We start from the raw sequence: 10,065 nt of genomic DNA, 5'->3' as shown, positions 1-10,065 counted from the left end.
GATTCATTTGCCCCTGATACTCAGGCCTCAGAGTTCACAACAGCAAGAATCTGTTGTGAAATTTATTGATTGCTGATACACAGTTCACGTTCAATGGCCAGCACACATGAATGCATCACTCACTGTTTCTGTGAAACACATGTACATATTTGAACAATGCCTCAAAATTGTTCAGCACACATTTAGTTACAGTGTCACTGAAAACACCCTACTTGCTAAACATATTTAGTTTAAACATTTGGACAAAAGTTGTAAATAGTTCTACTCAAAATTAATCTACTCCAGCGGCATTGTTGATTTTGGAAGATGTAGATCTAAGACTTGGTCATATTCTAGCTGTAAAGAAATTTTAAGTTGAGTTCCATAAGCACAGATACATTCAATCTCATGTAGCTATTCCATCCCAAATTTTCAGAGGCCAGAAGTTTAAAAAAAGTTAAAAACTTGCACGCAAGAAAAATTGTCCTAGTAATTCCTTGTCTCCAGAAATTCTCATGAGGCATTCTTAGCTTCCTTTGTGAATTTTTATATTTCATGGAATATTGACATTTATCTTACAGTGCTACCCACAGCAGCAGCATAAGATCTGTGATTTCATGGAGTCCTAGTTCCAGAGAAAAGGGATGGAATAACTGGTTGTAGTTCAAAGACCACTTGTTGACTGACCCTGGCTATCACTGATATACTTGGGATTGATCTTTGGGAGATACTGTGCTTCTCTTGAGTGCATTGAGTCTGGGACAGAAGAGCAAGTTAATCTCTTCTGTTCCTTTTTTCTAGCCTTCTACATGGATACTTACATTAAGATTTTCACCTATGCTAACAGTTTACTAAACTTATTTCTGATGAGAAGACTCTCTTCACATCATAAAAAATTTTATAAATGCATCATAACGTTATTCTTTCCCTAACTGTTTAATAAAGTATTCAATACATTTATTAGTGTAAGATCTATTGCAACACATGCACAGCTGTGTAATGTAATTTTTTGAGCACCATGAAGAAAGTTTTTCCAGCTGAAAGAACTGAACTGCAATTATAATCTTAAACTGTCAGTCTTGCTCTGAAACCTGTGTCTATTCTTCTCCAAGTCATAGTTGGCAGTGGGTTACTGTAAAGCCACAAATGCTCCCAGCATTTCAGTGGTACTAATGCCTCTGTCATAGTTCTTAGAAACATTTGCACTTGAGCCACTCCAGAGTTATGAATCATATACACACAGACATACTTTCCCCAGCTATGGGACAGCAAACTGGATTTTATTCTATAAAGGGAGAAATACTTCTTTCAAGAAAAGAGCACAAAATAAGTATGGAAATCTCTTCCATACTATCAATGCTGTTCTCAAGCTTTCTTTGTCTAATTCAAATTTATCTAACTTTAAAGACAGCTTCCATCACCATACAATTTGCTTCCACGATGTCACCTAGCTGTTCCTTTGCTATCAACTAGAGTGAAAAAGATGTACCACAGCTGTTTTTTGTATTTACTTATTAGATACAAGTTGCTCAAAGAAATTTTTCAATTTTGTCACAAACAAGCCACATCTTATCTTACTGATTTTGCTAAAATCTGCTATTTTAGCTAAACATACATTGCTATTTGTGATGTTATAAAAGAAACCACTAACCTGCTTCAGAGGACTGAACAGGGTCTTGAAACTGGTAACTTGCTGAATACAAGGGAGAAAATACCTGAATTTGACATCCTGAGGATGATTGAAATACTGATTTCCTGATGTCTCTGTAGTTGTTCTGTTTTCACACTGACTCACCAATGGAGAGAACCACTTCAACTCTCCTGTCTGTGCTAATCTCTCCTTCATCTCTAATCGTAGCTAAGAGATTTATTTCAGGATTCTTATGCCACCAGATTAAATCCTGCAAAACAGGCCAATTAACTGAGTGTGAACTGAGATCTCACCAACAAAATGGTTTATAGGACTTTCTCCTACCTTTTTACCCTGCTGGACATTTGGGCTAGTAAGAAACAGAATTGTTTTTCAGTACCTGCTAATGTCTTCAGTAGCTCTTAACTTGTTTTTGACAATAAACATGCCTCCAAAGCAAGGGAGAATAAGAATAATGAATGTGTGTGATTCTGTGGGAAGGGAAAATGTATCTTAGGCAACTATAATTTATATGCACTATTATGTTCCTTACCCATCATTCCATATTTTTTGCTTTGGATGCAATTTTCTGTTCTCTGTGTATTGAATGTTATTGTCCTAGAAAATAATTCAAGTAACCAAGAGCAATTGGATCATGCTGTATGATTCACGGTAGGCTCTGGTTTGGGAAGCTTTCCAGGTTCAAGAACAATCCAGTAGAAACCTCTGTCCTAGTCTCTTATCTAGCTCTATTCCAGAAGCAAAGCCAGAAGCAAAAGCAGAAGTGTCATGCCCTCTGGCTTTTCTGAGCTCAGCACGTAGCAATTTGTGGGACAGATGTGGCTGGTTTGAACTGGCAACAGTGCTGGCAACAAGCTGAGTCTGTTAGAGGTGATGTCAATACCAGAACTGAATCCCTAAGCAGGACCAGGTTTGAGCTATAGGGTTCATATCTATAAAACCTTAGCACAGCAGAGAGAGTTCAGTGGACACATGACTGACTGCAAGAGACCCTGCATCAGGCATCGTAAATGCGTAGAAATATTCTCAGAAGCATAAGCTGTCCTCTTCTGGCTTATGATAAGTAATAAGCCAGTACCCTGATATGACTGTGATTCTAACTCTGTGTTCTGGCAGTACACTGCCTCTATCTTGCCTGTGTCCTAAGGATTCAGAGTGTATGTGATACATCTGGGACCTGTTGGACCTAATGCACATGGACCACACAAATGCTTGCATATGATCAAATACACCCCATTGTATTGAATTAATCCTGTGCACGAGTCATTCGTGCTTTGGACTTGCAGAACTCATGCAGACCACAGGGGATATTTTAGATCTGTTCAAATGTGTTGGTTTGTGTACAGATCAACTCAATGGAAGCACATTCAACAGGTATAAAATGTATTCCTTGGGCACAGCACAAGTAAACAAATGTACACATTTTGAGCTATTGTTCGGCTGGGATGTGATATATCAGAAATTCTGGACAAATGGCTGTGGTACTTTTTTCTATGCTAAAAAAAAAATTCACTTGTGAACATTCCACCTACCTGCAGAACTACAAACGTGTTATCCCTGAGTGTTAGAAAATGTTACTGTCTCAGTTACCTAGTAGCAGAAAACTGCACGTTCCCTGTGGCTGCTTTGCAACACAAACCTCGCACTGGCGTGCATGGAAGCAAGCAAGCAGGAGATGGCAGTGCTGCTGTATGAAGGCTTTTTCAACAATACAGAGCAAGAGGCATTTTTTTTCCCAGTTTGTATTAGAGATTAGAGGTTATTCACACAGTTTATGGAAGCTCAAGAATGCCCCATTGTAAGAAATTACTTAAATCCAGTTGTAATACAGTTAGAGGCCAGTGCTACCTGTATTTTTTTGTTCCATCTAATATTTGGAAATGGTTTCAGCTGCAAATGTATCAAAAGTTTAATTATTCAGAAATTAGTTCTGTGTCATAGCAGTTTATAATTAACCATTATGCACTTTCTTGCAGATCTTTGGGACACCTGGACATCATGACCACAGAATAGCATTTTGTAACTTGTAGGAGTGATTATATGTGGGGAATTGCATCTGTCACCCAGTGGTATAGAAAGAGATGACACACTGTCCTGCTAACAGGGGAGATTGCTGTGCTATGGCTTAGGATCCAAACAGGTAAATTTAACAAATGTTTGCCCAATTACTTACCTGTTTGTTATCATTCATATATAAGCCCCCAGGCAAGGATGTGTTATGAATCAGTGTAATGAAATAACTAGTTGGAATGATGCAACATTTAATTTTACATCTAGTTTCCAAAATTTAATATTTTATTTTTATATTTGGATGGCTTTTCATTTCATCTTGTATTTAATGTAAGTGACAACTAATGATATGAGATTTTGGAGTACTGGACTAAAACTGGAGGCACTTGGTGAGTCTGATGGAAGCAAGAGCTATACAAGCTTTCTTTCTGAGCTGGGGCAAGTCCATATTCAGGAAGAGATTCTCACCGATATGTGATAATGGGGAGAGGACATGAATAACAATTTGCTCTTTTTGGCTTTTATAAAATTGTGAACCACATGGTAGACACTTAGAGAATTAAGTTATTAAACAAATAGAAGTAATCGAGTCTTTGAAGAACATTAATTTCTCAATTACATTTTTAACTTTTAGGAATGAATGATAGTGGTATTTAGATTATTATGGTTGTTGCAATATATCTATCAAGATACCTAAGTTAAGTCACAATATCTGAAGTTCTTACGGAATTGCAGAGTTGGCAGAGGGAATGTCCAAATTTAAAGGTGAGAGGTAATGGCAATAGTCAATAATTTAAAAGAACCCAGTTCATACATTAAAATGACACAAAGCTTACTGAAAATGAAGTCAGTTATATTTTTTTACAACAGCTCTACAGTGTACTACAGTTGTACCAGAAGATCTGCTGTACTATGTTCTGTGAAAAATGTGAATACTACAACTTCACTACAACTGTAGCTCATCTAATTGCCTGAAGAACACCACAGATGAAACAAATCAGAAAAAGAAGTACTACATTTTTCAGATGTGTAATGATTTTAACAATATGGATGCTGAAAATCAGTCTCAGGCAGAAAAGGAAATTATAGCAGACCTGCATGAACTACACTGCATGTGTATGGCTGGTCGTTCAGGGTCCTGTGCATTGCAGGAAAATCCATATCAGTACCTTTCAGGCTGGCTCTGATTTCAATCCATAGGAGCTGTACTGTCCACAATCTCTGAGTCATCCACTCGTGACTCACAGTGAGTCATTACAAATGGAAAACTAAGGCACAGAAATAGTGTATTCACCTTCAAATGAGACCAGCAGTCTATATTACAGCTGGAAGTGACATGTATTTTATATTGCCTGGTAGCCTAAAACTTCCATCTTGGCTGTAACTTCTTTCTGAAGACTAGAATCCATTTTTACAACTTAATCATAATGAGACCATGCAGCAATCTTTGCTTTTCATTTTTGTACCTTATTCATTAAGGATCTTATCCTCACAAGCCAGGTATCAGGAAGCTTTTTGCAGAATGAAATTATACACATAATATGAGGCCTGGCAGCAGAATTCTCTTTACATAATGAGGTAAAATTTTCCTTTTTAAATTCCAGATCTCATAGCATCAATACTTTGGTGCACTATACTACCAACTGACTCTTCTTCTCCTAGCAAAGTAGGCAGATATACACTGTCACGTTTCTTCTCAAAAGACCGCCTAAATTAATCAGAACTTATTCTCAGCTTACTATGAATTTGATGTTGATGCTATTTTCACAGTCCAGACATCACTTGAACTGAACAATATTACTCAGGTCATATTGTATGGAATTTGAGATTCTTTTGGAAAGAAAAGACAGTTGCCAAGGGGAAAAAAGAAAGAAAAATATACTTGCGGAAATTTCTGAAGCTGCCAAATAGACAGAAGCCAGATGCAGTGCTCTTAGAGCTTCTCCAAGATCCCTCTGTTGCCTGAGTGGTGACTTCATGCTTACTGACACTGTGTCGAGAAATCACAATTTGTGGAAAAAGACTGAAGGAAACCCAGGTGCCTTAATGTAGAGAAGACTAGTGGTGAGAGATGAAAATAGTGTTCAAATAATTTTATTGGTAGTTGCACAGAGGAAAGAAATAAATTCCTTTGGTGATAGGATATAAGAATAATGGGTGAAATAATTATTTCAGTGAGAATAGCAAAACAGCCCGTAAGGAACTCCTTGATTTCCATCAACAAAGTACTTTTACAACATGTTGGTGACCACTTGCCAGGAGTGTTGTAGGGACAGTTGGAAAAGAGGCTGAACTAAATGTCTCAAGGTCTGTGATTTGTCATTTGCTATTAACTAGATACCTATTTAAACATCTACAAAACTTGGTAAGAGCTTTCTCATCTTTGGCTGATACTCCCTTTGATCCTTGACTTTGGCCAGAAATGTGAGCTTATGAAATGTTTTTACCTTTCTACTCTTCAGTGAAAGCATTGTTTCTGTCTCCATTTGCATACTATTCTTAGTTAAAATTTTCAACAGTTTTTCAATTCTAGGAGTTGGTGTATGCTAATTTACTGACTAACCAAACCTGTGAATTTTCCATCTCTAAGGTCTTGTCATCCCTCTATCCGTATCCTCCTTTTATTTTTTATGTTTTTATCTCTCTTCTTTTTCCTGACATCTGACTCTCCAAAAATTTTTGTGGAGCTTCATCTTCTGTAGTCAACTAAGCAGAAATGTTATTCAGAACTTCTGACTCATACAAAAATAAATAAGTATTGCCAAGACCCCAAAGTCCAGGCAAGGAAGTTCCAATTGAAGTGTTTGAAACCAATGAGTCTGGACTTTGCAGGATGAGTCACCTACTGCCATATGTGTTGATTTGAATAAAATAACAGTAGAGTTCAGAAGTTCTTGTACATTGTTAATCATGTCACCCTTCTCCATCACAGATATAAATATGTTTGTGCATAGGTGCAGATTTAAATATCTAAAGATTCCTTGAAAAAAAAATTAGATCATTCCTTTCAGACAAAAACTATTGATGAAAATTCTCACATCTCCCTTGCTACACAAAAAAGATAATTTCCAAGAAAGCAAACTTATTTTTCCATTGCTATATCTTATGAAGCCTAGGGAACCAGAAGTTGGAAGCATTAGAAAGTTCAGTTCCATCTGTAGACATTCTGATCTATTTCTTCAAACAAGAAAGACTTTAGAAGCAGGTACCCCATTAGATATGTGACTATTTTCTCCTCTCTGTTCTTTTTTTTTTTAATTAAAAAATAGTAAAAGCTAAAGCTATGTCTTTTTTTAAATTAAAAAATAATAAAAGCTACCGCTATGTCTATCTGTTCCCAGAAATAGTTTGCTGTCACTTTGGTCTTTACTGGCTTGTTTCTATCTGTTTTTTAATTCAGACCAATTCTATTTATTGCCACATTACATAATTTAAAATTTACTACATTAATATTAAATAATTATGCATAATATTTATAATTAAGATGTAAGAATATCTTTACATGACTGGGGGTTATTTTTCATACAGTCAAAATTTAATAAGAAATCATATGCATTGCCATGAGTATACCAGCACAATTAAATTGTTTTGTTCACATCTTTTCATAGCCACTATGTGGTTATAATAAAATTTGGTCTGGCCTTTTGGGATTTGGAGTAATTTCTGTAATTAATCCTCCTGCTCTAACTTCAGAGTTTTGATATGCAGTACTTTTCTTCTTGCAGTCTACAGCCAAGTGAGACTTCTGGGATTGAACTAAGACAACACACTGTGTTGTGGTTTAACTCCAGGTGGAACTAAGTCTCAGCAGCTGCTCATTCACTCCCCAACCCCTGCCTCAAGCGAGGAAAAGAGTGGATAGAAAAGGTAAACCTCATGGGCTGAGATACAAACAATTTAATAATTGAAACAAAATAGATACTAACAATTAGACACTACTACTACTAATTGTATGGAGAGAGAAATAAAATCCAATAGAAACAAGAGATGCACAATACAACTGTTCACCACCCACTGATGCCCAGCCTGTCTCCCAGCAGCCATTGACGCCTCATGGCCAACTCCTTCCCCATTAATATACTGGGCATGATGTTCTGTGGTGTGAAATATCCCTTTGGACAGTTTGGGTCAGCTGTCCTGGCCATGATCCCCTCCATTCTTGTGCACCTCCTCACTGGTAGAGCACAGGAAGCTGAAAAGTCTTTGACTTAGAGTGAGAACAACTCAAACCCAACTAAAACATCAGCCTGTTGCCAACATTATTCTCATATTAAAGCCAGCTCTGTACCAGTTACTATAAAGAAAATTAACTCTATCCCATCTGAAACCAGGACAGTTTGCTTTACTGATTTATTTTGTACTACCTGGGATACTTAAAAACCTCCACAACTAACAGAGAGGTACCCATTTGCTATGGTTCACAGCTGATGCCTAACAGCTGCAAAAAGACATTTTTACATAGAGATAGCCAACTAGAACTAACAAAGTAAGAGCTGAACAAAGGGCATAGGACAAGTTTTGGCTCAGGTGACTTTTTCCAAGGGAAATCAACACAATACATCTCAGCTTAACTACATCTACTCTCAAAAAACCCCCCAAAAAAACAACAAAAAAACCCCAAAAAACCCCAGAAACTCAAGAGTAGCTCAATTTCATATTCATATTTACATAGAGATTTTAATGTGCTGGTGGTTTTTTGGGTTTGGTTGTTTGGGGTTTTTCTTTTTGGTGTTTGGTAAAGATATTCTGCAAGTCTGCACTGACAGAGGAAACACTGGTATCTGTTATACTTACCAACATCTCTGAACCTAAAATAGTAGAACAGAAAGCCTTGAAGGACTTCTTGGTGTATTTCTGGAGCAGTGATTTAAAAAAAGATTCGATCTTTTCTTTAAGGACTTCCTTCACATAAGTGGAAACAGATTTTCCTTTTGAAAAGACTCAGTTTTAGTTTATTTTTTTCTCTGCTTGACTTTTATTCGAACCATCTAGGTTTTTTCTGCTTATGAAGAGCATGTGGTAATCTGGAAACTTACAGCACACTGTACTTCAAGTAACAATGAAGGAAAGGCTATTTGGTCTTTTCAGCATGGAAAAAGACGTGTACACCTTGGTGTACATGATTCCCATGTACATGGGAATCCCATGATTATGTGCATGTCAACTGTATTAGATAATGAATTAACTTGTGAAGTTCCAAAGTGATGAGAGAAACTATACCCTCTGGATCTGAAATGATGAACAGGTAAACAGACAAACCAGATAAACAAGTTTGTTAAGGCCTTTCCATTCTCTTTAATCAGAAAATTCTCTTGAAGAATTGCACACCTCAGGCAACATGTCAATTATTTGGGGAACAATAAAGTACTCTTCACAATGGACTCATGAGCTCCTCATTACATCTAGAATGCAGTGAGTTTTTTTGGCAAAACTTATTACTTAAATTAAGAGGTGGTTAGGGTATTTATCTACCCCCAGTTATGATCTGTGAGGAGAAACACTGCCTACTTTAGAGTGAACGTGAAAAAATAGTTTGTTTCATGCATAAGAGCTGCTTATGCTAGAATAACTGTCACCTTTGCAATGCCTTTAAGACAAGTTTGAAGGAATATGAAGTTCCAGCTGAGTAGTTTCCATCTGAGAAATTGTAAGTGCCTTTTAAAGGTAAGCAAAACCCATAACTCCCTAACCCAGGAATATATGCACTATTGTGTATAAAAAAATCAACTCTCTCCACCTATTGCCATCAACATTGGTTCATTCCCATTCACAAAATGAACATTTCTTCACTCCACCAGCTTTTTTATTATCTGCTTCAATTGTTAGGACACATAATACACATATGCATTCACTACATACAGAGAAATACACGTTCATCACCAGTATTTATCCACACCACTATGACTGGTGGCCCACTGGTTGAGGCAATTCACTTTGTCAATGAAGAATCATCTTCCTGAAACTGACACTGAGCAACTCGAAACTGTTTGGGTTCACTGCTAGGTTTGGTACACAGCTCCCACTTCTGGGTAACTCACTTATAAACTACCAGAGCTAAAAATCTTCCTTTTCATAAAGTAGCAGGAGGAGATACTGTTTCCTAATCTTACTCTTTAACTTTTATCTCCTTGTGATGAATGAAAAATGGGCTTCAATTATTCACACCATCTTCTTATCCAGCTGGCAGTAGGGAAATAAAGGCACTTTTTATTTTTTTCCCCGCTTAAGGAAACTTCCCATGAGAGAAACACTAGGGTGTACGTACTCACTTCACACAAGCTGCTGTGAGCACAGCAAATCGGTACTTCCTCCTTCCCGCAGCACAGGCCTGTCCTAGGCGCTGGTCTGCCAGGCGGATCCAGCTCTGGGCTGGCCCTGTGGCCTGCGAACGCGTCCTGTGGGCTGGTGCGCGACGGTGGCACCCA

This window comes from Lonchura striata, chromosome 5 (assembly GCF_050655825.1).
Source record: "Lonchura striata isolate lonStrDom1 chromosome 5, ASM5065582v1, whole genome shotgun sequence".
Lineage (NCBI taxonomy): Eukaryota > Metazoa > Chordata > Aves > Passeriformes > Estrildidae > Lonchura > Lonchura striata.
Note: the sequence above shows the minus strand (reverse complement) of the source record.